Consider the following 12,914-nt stretch of genomic DNA (forward strand, 5'->3'; position numbering starts at 1 on the left):
TGTCAAGTCACAAGAAGGATCCCAGACATATAGTACTTTACGCAGTATGCATGCAGTTTGAAGTAAAGCCGATTTTTGCAACACACCAAGATTATAGGGTTTTTCTAAAGTGTCCAGATGTTTCTTTAGGTTGAGTAATATTGAACCTGATGTTCCGATGACAGTAGAGACAAAACTTTGTTTAGCTCTCGCATCTGTCACGTCTTAGCTATCGCAATTTTCAGGTTTCCATATTTGTCAAATTTTTTTTATGACAAAATGTTGATTATTAGACACTCTTGCTTATTTCTCCTGAAGGCCTTCAGTGCTCTAACACTTTGTCTGCCTGGAAGTCGAAGTATCAGTCGACCTTTGTCCTCTCGTTTTTGTCCATTATTATTATAGTTATTTACTTTTAATCTGCATGCTTGTTGCAATCACTTGCCGGAACACACCCAGCACCCTAGAGCAAGTGAAGGATAAGAGATGTTACAGTATTACTGAAAGCTTGAAGAGGGGACGTGGCCGGGACAGTAGCGAGATATCTTTATGTAATACAACACAGACATTTAAATTGATAGGGTCTTTCTAAGGATGTGGGCAGCACTTGCCAGCACAATCTATTAGATTTCTCTGAGACATGGTTCTCCTGGGATGTTGTCTAGATGTTTCTGACATCCCTTATTATCATCATCATATCATCATCATTACTACCACCATCAACGCCACCACCATTATCATCATTATTATCATTGGTTTCCATTTACATCGTTTCATTTCATTTGCATTTTCCATGAGCTTATCAGTAACGTTAAGTGAGGTCTCACAATTACGTTTATATGCAAATGATAAAAAAATCCACGTAAAACAACACAAATGCACAGCAATGAAATATAAACAAATACTAATAACTTATCAGAAAAGACGTAAGTTAAAAATACCTTCTTATCAAAAAGAAATCACAACCATGTAAACCCGTGAACAAGCTACGAATAATAAATGTGATTAATTTGATTGCAAATATGAAAGCTTTAAATTTCGCGTCCACAATTAGCATATTGGCCGTATAAATACGAAACTTTCTCGCCGAATGACTATACACTTTACAACAAGGTACAATTAAACTGCGTGGTACAACATAAACAGTTGATGCATCTATATTTATGGATAAGATTGCATGAAATTTTATAAATTAATAATGAAAGCAATTTTCATAAGATACAATGCTAAAATAAACGCAAACAACGCACACTAGTCCCAAATAAAAATGGCAAAAATTCAAATTCTGACGATAAGGCTTACATTTATTACTAGACCTGCAGACACCAATGTTTTGATTTAGTTTCGTCTCCTCAGTGCTAGACACTCCTCAATGCTAGACACATGTCTCCTCAGCGCCAGACATTTCGAGCTGCACCGAAACTTCTGCTCTTATTCATAGAAGACAAAAGAATTGTATTGCGTTTGACTTGTCACATGGTTTGATGTGAAACATTTAAAATTTTCCCAGGTAGCAGATTTAATCGGTGATGTACTTGATAACAATTCTATAAATTTCTTGTGCACAAGTTAATTATGATTTTCCCTGCACTTTTCAGCTCAGGCAAAGTGAATCAAGGATAGAAGGATTTATGGAAAAAATTGTTAACGAGGGCAATGTAGAATTGGGAAGAGGGCACGCAAATTCTACGGTTAGAAGAGGGGAGCGTATATTGTAAGGCTGGAAGAAGGGGGACATAATGTAGGACTTTGAGAAGAAGGGGAACACAATGTAGGACTTCTCAAGAGAGAAGGGGCCCACATTACATGATTAAGAGAAATGTGAATATTGTAAGACTGCGAAAAGGGAGTAAATATTGTAGAACCGAGAGAAGGCAGCGCACTTTGTAAGACTAGTCTGGGGCAGTAAATAGCATTGCAACAGCCTGCCCATTGTTAATTTGTTAAATATATGATTGTTTATCGATGGAATCGATAAATAATTGTAACATTTGTTGACTTACATGGAAACTATGTGTATATATATATATATATATATATATATATATATCAGTTTACTTTATAATTGATAAGGTTTCGTCTAACTGAATCCTGTTTCATTTCGTAAAACTCGGTTCCTATTTAATTTGTCACCCATTTTTTTTTCTATTAATTAAATCTACATTTCATTATATTAGATTAAATCAATCTAGGTGAAGTTTAATTTAGTTAGGAAGAATGAGGCTTAAAAGAAAATTTTCATTAGGCTTAAAGTTTAGATTTAGTTTTAGTTAAGTAACGCATAATCTAAATCCAATTAAAGTTTCCTTGAGGTGAGGACAACGGATTTAGATAGAGATAAGAGGACGAGAAGAAAGGGGGGGGAGGGGATAAGACGTTGAGGATAGGGAGCGAGAAGGAGCTAAAGATAGAATGAGAGTAAAAAGAAATTCAACCACGAAGCGAAGGGAGAGAGAGAGAGAGAGAGAGAGAGAGAGAGAGAGAGAGAGAGAGAGAGAGAGAGTGAGATGTATATGATCACTCGTTGATTTGCATACAGGAACACCCACCTTCCTTTGGAATCCGTTTATGATACAGCGCAACACAACGGATTACGCTTGGTTAGGAAAAACTAAGTAAAACGGAGAGACTAGTCTTCCCATTAGTATTTCGAATATAATGGCGTTTCAAACACATATTGATTAATTGCCGATGTCAAGCTACGCACTACTTCTTCGTTACCATATATAAATGCCAGATAATCTATAATTGGAAATACCATCAAAACGACTCTTCAATATACGGCTAATGCACATTTCCATGATAAAAAGAACGGTCGTGATAATTCCGAACAGAAATAGATTTCGGATTCGTGTAAACTGCTCTTTTCTTTCTACGTTCCTTCAAACTGCTGCTGCTGCTACTACTACTACTACTATTGCTGCTGCTGTTGCTGCTAGTGATGGTGGTAGTCGGCGGCGACGCTGTTCCTTTCTCCTTCTTCTTGAATATATACACTACATTTGGTCACAAAAATATAACTGGTATTACTTCCTCTACCCCAGGAAAAAGAAGCCAGCGAGGGAGGACCCACCAACTAAAAAAATACGAACCAAATCTTCCTCAAATCACGTCCTAGCGCCTTCTACATAAAAAGAAAGAACATACTTACCGGACAATATAGCCTAAGACACACTATCTCTTCTCTCTATATATAAATGGCAGTTTGTCTGTGCGTTTTCTGTGTGTCTGTTTTCTCGTACCCTCACTCTGACCACGGCTTTCAACCGATTCTGATGAAACTTGACACACACATAGCCCAATGTCATAATTCAAAACTAACGCAGCGAAAATTTTGAAAAGTTCCTCCAGTTCTGAAAAAAATCGATAAATTGGACATGGGGTCGAGAATCAGAAACCCAAACCACAGACCGTCTAGGGGACGCAACTCCACCTTTTTTAACTCTCGAAAAAAATTTACCATAATTTTTTTTCCATTTTTTTGCTATTTTTTGGCTATAACTTTCTAAAAATGCTTTATAGTTATTTCCCTTACAAACCTGAGCAACGCCGGGCGATACTGCTAGTGTCTAATAAAACAAAAAAAAAAAAAGAAAACAAATATAAAACTGCATAATCAAACCTGGAATGTCAATGGTTTGAACCGTAAGTTTGATTAATTTCTAAAATGATCGAGGGGTTAACCAATGACAACTGTGGAGACATGAAATACAAAGACTATCCTGAGAGAATTTAAACTCAAAAGGTAATTAATTTCTTTCTGCTCTGTGTCGTACAACACATCACCACTCTGTCTAAGTCCGGTATGTGCTCTAGTTTCTTTTCCGATGACTTTTCATAGCATGTTAGATGAGAAAAGGTTACTAGACCCTCTCTGACTTGGCTGTCCTCCATTCGCTGGAGAATGCAGAAACACAATATGAATGGTCGCGAGCGACCCTCTCAAAGTGTAGCATATCTAATTCATTACATACACACACACACACACACACATATATATATATACATATATATATATATATATATATATATATATAATATATATATATATATATATATACATATATATATATATATAATATATTGATAAAACGGTAAGATAACAAAAGAAAGAAAGAGACCTCAATATTATGTAAATAGAGGAAATTTATCTATACAATATGTTACATTACTCGGTAGTCAAGATAAAACTCTGAGTTTCAGATGCCGAAGTGGAAATCCACAACACCATCTCTTCGGTTATCTAGCTATTTGAAAACGTTATGAAAAAATACCGTTAAAAATGAAGGGAAATTACTCTGTTATAACTCTGCTTTGCCTGCGTACTTATACATCGCTCGCATTTTTCGTCATAAAAATTATATAAAAATACATAAAAATATATAAAAATATATAAAAATATATAAAATCTTCTTGGACATAACACAGAAAGCATGTTCTATCCGTTTTCTTTAGGGGACCAAAAACGTAACAGAAATTTAGTCACATGTGGGCATGATCCGAAAAGCTCTGTCCTTGTATTTAGACATGTGGTAGGGTCTAAGCTGCTTTTCCAGATAAGCCATCTCTCCATGTCGCATAAACCGCACCTTCCGCTGCCGTTAGTGTAGGGCTTACATCTGGCCAAAATCTTCCATTGTATGTTATAATCGACACCTTTATCTCTTAAAGACCAAATATGATTGGATAATTGTGTCGCTTTTCTTTTTTCCAGTGCCTAAAGCTCAAAGTGTGGTTATTGAACCTGGCCTTGAAATTACCCTCTGTCAGGCCCACGTATTTCTTCGTCGAAACGGTGTCTTTAGTGGTTATAGAGTTTACGGTAGCTTCATATATGATGGTCTTGGACATGCAAGCTCCATTTAGCGGGCACAATTCTTTATTCCTGCATGAACAGCTGTTTTCTTCTTCTTGTGTTTTTTGTATGTTATGATTGATTATGTTTTTAAAATTGGTAGTTGAACTAAAACTAATTTTTAAATTGTGTCTATTGAAGAGTTTCCTATAAGCATGGTTAACTGGAAAATGTCTATCTATCAGTGCTAGGAAATATTTACCTATATTGAAGTCCACCTCGGGTGAGTAAGTGGGCGTAAACCAGATGACCTTCCTATTTCTATTATTCCTTTTCCTTACTGTTGGGCTGGTGATAGGTGTATATTTTATTTTTTCGCTAAAACCACTATCTTTTAAAGCTTTATTATAAACTGGGGCAATGCTATTGAAGATGTCCTCATTAGATGAGAGGCTAGAAATCCTCTTACTAATATTTTTAACTAAATTTTTGAATACTATAGGGGGATGGCATGAACCTACATTAATATAACTTAGTCTATCATTGGGCTTCCTATAAGGCTTATAAATATTATTATTAAGATCTAAGGAAACGTCTAAGGAATTGACAACCGTCAGGTTAGTGTCTATAGTTATACTAAGTCCGAAGTGTTTCATTAACTGGATAATATCCTTCCTAAAACGATCTTGTGCTGGTCCATTTGTATTAGCTGTTAAGGCGAGGGCATCATCTTTGTAGATGGCGAAATGTACGTTAGGGAATGTCTTACCGAAGGTATCTAGGAGAAAGAGTCCAATTAGATCACAGATGCCTGCCCCATCATATGAACCCATGCTCACATCGAAAGCGCCCTCCGTGTCGGTGTTTTTTTTACCCACTTTGCATTCTCACTGAAAAGTAATGTCTTTCTAGCATGGAAGATTATATCCTTATCATTGGTACTAATTTCTATGAAGTCACTAGCGAAGATTAGGGCTTTATCTAGCAGTTCTTTAGAGATAGAGGCATAAAAATCAACAATATCGAATTGTGTAAACCTCGCTTTTTTCGTTTTAGGAAGGATATTATCCAGTTAATGAAACACTTCGGACTTAGTATAACTATAGACACTAACCTGACGGTTGTCAATTTCTTAGACGTTTCCTTAGATCTTAATAATAATATTTATAAGCCTTATAGGAAGCCCAATGATAGACTAAGTTATATTAATGTAGGTTCATGCCATCCCCCTATAGTATTCAAAAATTTAGTTAAAAATATTAGTAAGAGGATTTCTAGCCTCTCATCTAATGAGGACATCGTCAATAGCATTGCCCCAGTTTATAATAAAGCTTTAAAAGATAGTGGTTTTAGCGAAAAAATAAAATATACACCTATCACCAGCCCAACAGTAAGGAAAAGGAATAATAGAAATAGGAAGGTCATCTGGTTTACGCCCCCTTACTCACCCGAGGTGGCCTTCAATATAGGTAAATATTTCCTAGCACTGATAGATAGACATTTTCCAGTTAACCATGCTTATAGGAAACTCTTCAATAGACACAATTTAAAAATTAGTTTTAGTTCAACTACCAATTTTAAAAACATAATCAATCATAACATACAAAAAACACAAGAAGAAAACAGCTGTTCATGCAGGAATAAAGAATTGTGCCCGCTAAATGGAGCTTGCATGTCCAAGACCATCATATATGAAGCTACCGTAAACTCTATAACCACTAAAGACACCGTTTCGACGAAGAAATACGTGGCCTGACAGAGGGTAATTTCAAGGCCAGGTTCAATAACCACACTTTGAGCTTTAGGCACTGGAACAAAAGAAAAGCGACACAATTATCCAATCATATTTGGTCTTTAAGAGATAAAGGTGTCGATTATAACATACAATGGAAGATTTTGGCCAGATGTAAGCCCTACACTAACGGCAGCGGAAGGTGCGGTTTATGCGACATGGAGAGATGGCTTATCTGGAAAAGCAGCTTAGACCCTACCACATGTCTAAATACAAGGACAGAGCTTTTCGGATCATGCCCACATGTGACTAAATTTCTGTTACGTTTTTGGTCCCCTAAAGAAAACGGATAGAACATGCTTTCTGTGTTATGTCCCAAGAAGATTTTATATATTTTTATATATTTTTATATATTTTTATGTATTTTTATATAATTTTTATGACGAAAAATTGCGAGCGATGTATAAGTACGCAGGCAAAGCAGAGTTATAACAGAGTAATTTCCCTTCATTTTTAACGGTATTTTTTCATAACGTTTTCAAATAGCTAGATAACCGAAGAGATGGTGTTGTGGATTTCCACTTCGGCATCTGAAACTCAGAGTTTTATCTTGACTACCGAGTAATGTAACATATTGTATAGATATATATATATATATATATATATATATATATATATATATATATATATATATATAATATATATATAGTGAGAGAGAGAGAGAGAGAGAGAGAGAGGTGGGGATACAATGGCAGCTAAACGCAAGTAATCTTAATGTATATATGTGCATGTAATACGAAATACAGAATACGGAATATAGTAAACTAACGCGCTATGTAATAGACTTATCTTTACAGCTGTTTCGGAAACAGCAATGCTTATGCTGTAACTACATTCATATGCAATAATGTACATGACGTCTTCCATGTACTATAGATAGATAGATAGATAGATAGATAGATAGATAGATAGATAGATATAGATAGATAGATATAGATAGATAGATAGATAATAGATAGATAGATAGATAGATATAGATAGATAGATATAGATAGATAGATAGATAGATATAATATAGTAGAGTTTAAATGAAAGTTCCCGATTTCCAATACTCCGAGTTGCTCGTTTCCGATTATCAGCTAGTAAAACGAACCAGGTTTTCTTTTGAATATCCACTGTCTAAATTTTTTTTTGAAAAATGAAAGGAAAGTTTGAAGAAAATGCATATCCTTATGTTCTTTCGTTTAAAAACCTTTGTGAAAGACACGTACGAAAATGGCTGCTTCAAACACACGCTTTTGATTTCATTTCTGATTCCCGTGGCGATGTTATTATAAGCGTCATAAACTCCACACAGGAACAGGAACTTCAAAATCAAAGATGTGTTGTGACCTTTGAGCTAAAAACTGAGAATTTTAACTCAAGGCATCAATAGTATGAACAAAAGAACTGAACTATTGACGCCTTGTAAGCACGCGGCTAAGTGTCTTTTACATAAATACAATCCTTTTTAAAATTTCGGTTTGGGTCAGAGAAAAACGTTGGTTTTCGAAATGTTTAATTAATAGGTTTTATTGATACATGTTTCAATATGCGTGTCTGTGGATGAGTATTTGTAAATTCGCATATGTGTATATGTATATATGTATGTATATATATATATATATATATATATATATAATATATATATATATATATATAGAGAGAGAGAGAGAGAGAGAGAGAGAGGTGGGGATACAATGGCAGCTAAACGCAAGTAATCTTAATGTATATATGTGCATGTAATACGAAATACAGAATACGGAATATAGTAAACTAACGCGCTATGTAATAGACTTATCTTTACAGCTGTTTCGGAAACAGCAATGCTTATGCTGTAACTACATTCATATGCAATAAATGTACATGACGTCTTCCATGTACTATAGATAGATAGATAGATAGATAGATAGATAGATAGATAGATAGATATAGATAGATAGATAGATAGATAGATAGATAGATAGATAGATAGATAGATAGATAGATAGATAGATAGATAGATAGATAGATAGATATAATATAGTAGAGTTTAAATGAAAGTTCCCGATTTCCAATACTCCGAGTTGCTCGTTTCCGATTATCAGCTAGTAAAACGAACCAGGTTTTCTTTTGAATATCCACTGTCTAAATTTTTTTTTGAAAAATGAAAGGAAAGTTTGAAGAAAATGCATATCCTTATGTTCTTTCGTTTAAAAACCTTTGTGAAAGACACGTACGAAAATGGCTGCTTCAAACACACGCTTTTGATTTCATTTCTGATTCCCGTGGCGATGTTATTATAAGCGTCATAAACTCCACACAGGAACAGGAACTTCAAAATCAAAGATGTGTTGTGACCTTTGAGCTAAAAACTGAGAATTTTAACTCAAGGCATCAATAGTATGAACAAAAGAACTGAACTATTGACGCCTTGTAAGCACGCGGCTAAGTGTCTTTTACATAAATACAATCCTTTTTAAAATTTCGGTTTGGGTCAGAGAAAAACGTTGGTTTTCGAAATGTTTAATTAATAGGTTTTATTGATACATGTTTCAATATGCGTGTCTGTGGATGAGTATTTGTAAATTCGCATATGTGTATATGTATATATGTATGTATATATATATATATATATATATATATATATATATATATAGTGAGAGAGAGAGACAGACAGAGAGAGAGGTGGGGATGCAATAACTAACTAACTAACTAACTAAAATATATATATATATATATATATATATATATATATATATATATATATATCACGTGATCACGTGACCGACCAGTCCATCAGATGTAGTTACACATCGCTGGTCACAATGCGTTCGCATTGTTTTAGCCTTCGAATAACGCCATTCCACTGGCTAAGCGAGCAGGCCAACAGAAGAAAGAGTGGTGAAAGAGTACAGCAGGGATCACCACCCCCTGCCGGAGCATCGTGGAGCTTTTAGGTGTTTTCGCTCAATAAACACTCACAACGCCCGGTCAGGGAATCGAAACCGCGATCCTACGACCGCGAGTCCGCTGCCCTAACCACTGGGCCATTGCGCCTCCACACACACACACACACACACACACATATATATATATACATATATATATATATATATATACATATATATACATATATATATATATGTGTGTGTGTGTGTGTGTGTGTGTGTGTGTGGAGGCGCAATGGCCAGTGGTTAGGGCAGAGGACTCACGGTCGTAGGATTGCGGTTTCGATTCCCAGACCGGGCCTTGTGAGTGTTTATTGAGCGAAAACACCACGGGGCTCCGGCAGAGGGTGGTGGCAATCCCTGCTGTACTCTTTCGTCACAACTTTCTCTCACTCTTTCTTCTGTTGGCCTGCTCGCTTAGCCAGCGGGGTGGCGTCATTTGAAGGCATAAAACTATGTGAAGCGCATTGTGACCAGCGATATGTAGCAACATCTGATAGCCTGGTCGGTCACGGTGATATATATACATATATATATATATATATATATATATATATATATATATATAAGCACATGAATATATAATTCTGTAAATATATGTGCGTCTTTGAGTGTACATGTGTATATGAATGCACCTGCACAAGCGCGTGTATAATGAACACCCGCGTACACACTCATTGTTTTTGAAAATATTAATTAAAAGTATTATTTTGGAACATTGCTTAACACAGCAAAGCAGTTTCATGACTTCAGTTGTATGGAGTTTATGATGTTTATAATAACATTACCACGAAAACTAGAAATAAAATCAAAAGCGTAAGCCTGAAGCAGCCACTTTCGTACGTGTCGTTCACAAAGGTTTTTGAACAAAAGAAAATAAGGATAAGAGTTTCCTTCAGACTTTCATGTAATATTTCAAAAATAGACAGTGGGTACTCAAAAGAAAACCAGACTCAGGTCTAAGTACCCCTGATTAATGGAAATCAGAGCCTTTCAGTTATAAAATATTAAAAGATTTACATTTATATTCTTTTCTACTCTAGGCATAAGGTCTGACATTTTGGGCCAGTCAATTAGCTCGACTCCAGTATGCAACTGGTACTTAATTTATCGACCGCGAAAGGATGAAGCGCAAAGTCGACCTTTGTGGAATTTGAACTCAGAACGTAAAAACAAACAAAATGCCTATTTCTTTATTGCCCACAAGGGGCTAAACATAAAGGGAACAAACAAGGACAGACAAACGGATTAAGTCGATTATATTGACCCCAGTGCGTAACTGGTACTTAATTTATCGACCCCGAAAGAATGAAAGGCAAAGTCGACCTCGGCAGAATTTGAACTCAGAACGTAACGGCAGACGAAATACCTATTTCTTTACTACCCACAAGGGGTTAAACACAGAGGAGACAAATAAGGACAGACAGACGGATTAAGTCGATTGTATCGACCCCAGTGCATAACTGGTACTTAATTTATCGACCCCGAAAGGATGAAAGGCAAAGTCGACCTCGGTGGAATTTGAACTCAGAACGTAGCGGCAAACGAAACATCGCTAAGCATTTCGCCCGGCGTGCTAACGTTTCTGCCAGCTCGCCGCCTTTGCTTTACATTTGTATTGAGTCCTGTCATTTATCGCTTCTGAGCAGAGATTTACTTGAGGGAGAAAACGTGTGAGAGAGAGAGAGAGAGAGAGAGAGAGACAGAGAAAGATGGGTATACGAATTTGGTTCAAAATTGAACCAAATACTGACCAGTAGCGTAACTAGGGGTGGGGGGGGCGCCCATCCATGGACACGCTTTTATGGAGATGACAATACTTGCATCTGTGTATAGTTTGCCATCCGGAGACGGGGACGCAAACTCAATGGCTGTCCCCGGACGGCACACAATCTAGCTACGACACTGAACTTTACAGGCTGGTAGTTTATTTATCGAACCCGAAGGAAGGGTAAAAGGCAAAGAACAAAGCTTGCCTAGCTAGGATGTCAGAAGTACAAATCCTATGGAATGTTTAAGAAATGTAGTGTACTTCAGTTGGTGAACAATTTGTATTCTGTCTATAGCCCTGCGGTACCCTTGTCCTACTTCTGAACACTCCTACTCGTTGCAGTCAAACTGTAGTTCATTATTTACATTATTTACATTTGACGGATATTTGTCCTCATCTTGTTTGTTGTTAACAAGTTTCGGCTGATATACCCGCCAGCCTTCATCAGGTGTCTTGGGGAAATTTCGAACCTGGGTTCTCATTCCAAAGGTATTTTTCGATGAGAACCCAGGAATGAGAATCCAGGTTCGAAATTTCCCCCAAGACACCTGATGAAGGCTGGAGAGTATATCAGCCGAAACGTTGTGTTAACAAACAAGATGAGGACAAATATCCGTTAAATGTAAATAATGTACATAATTCCCCATCTCTTAAATATAGTACAAGCTGTAATTGTTATTTAGCCCATTAGTAAACCCTGGTTATGACCAAAAACTTTCCAGCATTAACTGTTCTGTTTCAGGCATGTTGTATCTACGATTACTTTATTTCGTGTATCCCTCGTTTTCTTTTAGGATTGTAAGAAATCAGAGTATGATGCAAGTGAGGTTTCGCTGCTTTTTCTAGCCGGCTGAACGATCACGCAAAGGCTTCCGCATTGGTTCGTTTGTAAGCAGGTACTATGATGGGGGATATTCTATCATAGCGTGCAGGACTTCGTGCTGTAAAACTGATAAATATTTCTAATGGCTTGTAGTACGGAATTTAATTTCCTTTCATGGAAAAGTTACCTGATGGAGACTAACATCCTATCCAGAAGAAAATATCTTTCATCCTTTGATATTACTGAACCTCAAATGAAAACTTGACCAGCCCCCCCCCCCACACACACATCCTTTCTTTTGTAGGTTCAAGGCCTGAAATTCTTGAGGAGGTGGCTAGGCCCAGTGCTCGACTGTTAATTATTTCACCGACCCCTAAAAGATAAAAGGCAGAGTCGACCTCAACAGCATTTGAACACAGAACGTAAAGATGGCTGAAATGCTCTAGGCATTTCGTCTGGCGTGTTAACGATTCTGTATGTATTTGTATACATACATACATACATACGTACATACATACATACATACATACATACATACATACATACATACATACATACATATGCATGGTCCACTGACCATCTGGACCATGTATCAACTCATGGTAAGTGCTTCTTCGCGGTGTAGCCTCGGGTGAACGTTTTTCTTTTTAATAAAAGACTGGCAGCTTCTGATGCAGCAAGTGCTCCATCTCCATGCTACCCACGTCATCCAACGGGGAGAACAATATCGATACAGTTTTATACTGGTATCGTAACGAACGAACTTAGATCCGGAACAAATACCACACAACGTTTTTTGTCCAATGCTCTTACAATTCGGTTAATACACCGTTCTAGACGAGTAG

At 36.6% G+C, this 12,914-nt stretch overlaps 1 long non-coding RNA gene across 1 annotated transcript; it reads left to right on the top strand.

Annotated features, from left to right (window-relative positions):
* Positions 1 to 367: 367 nt before the first annotated feature.
* LOC118766689 lies at positions 368 to 12,508 on the top strand. The gene is made up of 3 exons (XR_005002609.1): positions 368 to 500; positions 2,172 to 2,176; positions 12,498 to 12,508. It is a non-coding gene; the product is annotated as an uncharacterized LOC118766689 (long non-coding RNA).
* Positions 12,509 to 12,914: the final 406 nt, after the last annotated feature.

This window comes from Octopus sinensis, linkage group LG17 (genome assembly GCF_006345805.1).
Source record: "Octopus sinensis linkage group LG17, ASM634580v1, whole genome shotgun sequence".
NCBI classification, from domain to species: domain Eukaryota; kingdom Metazoa; phylum Mollusca; class Cephalopoda; order Octopoda; family Octopodidae; genus Octopus; species Octopus sinensis.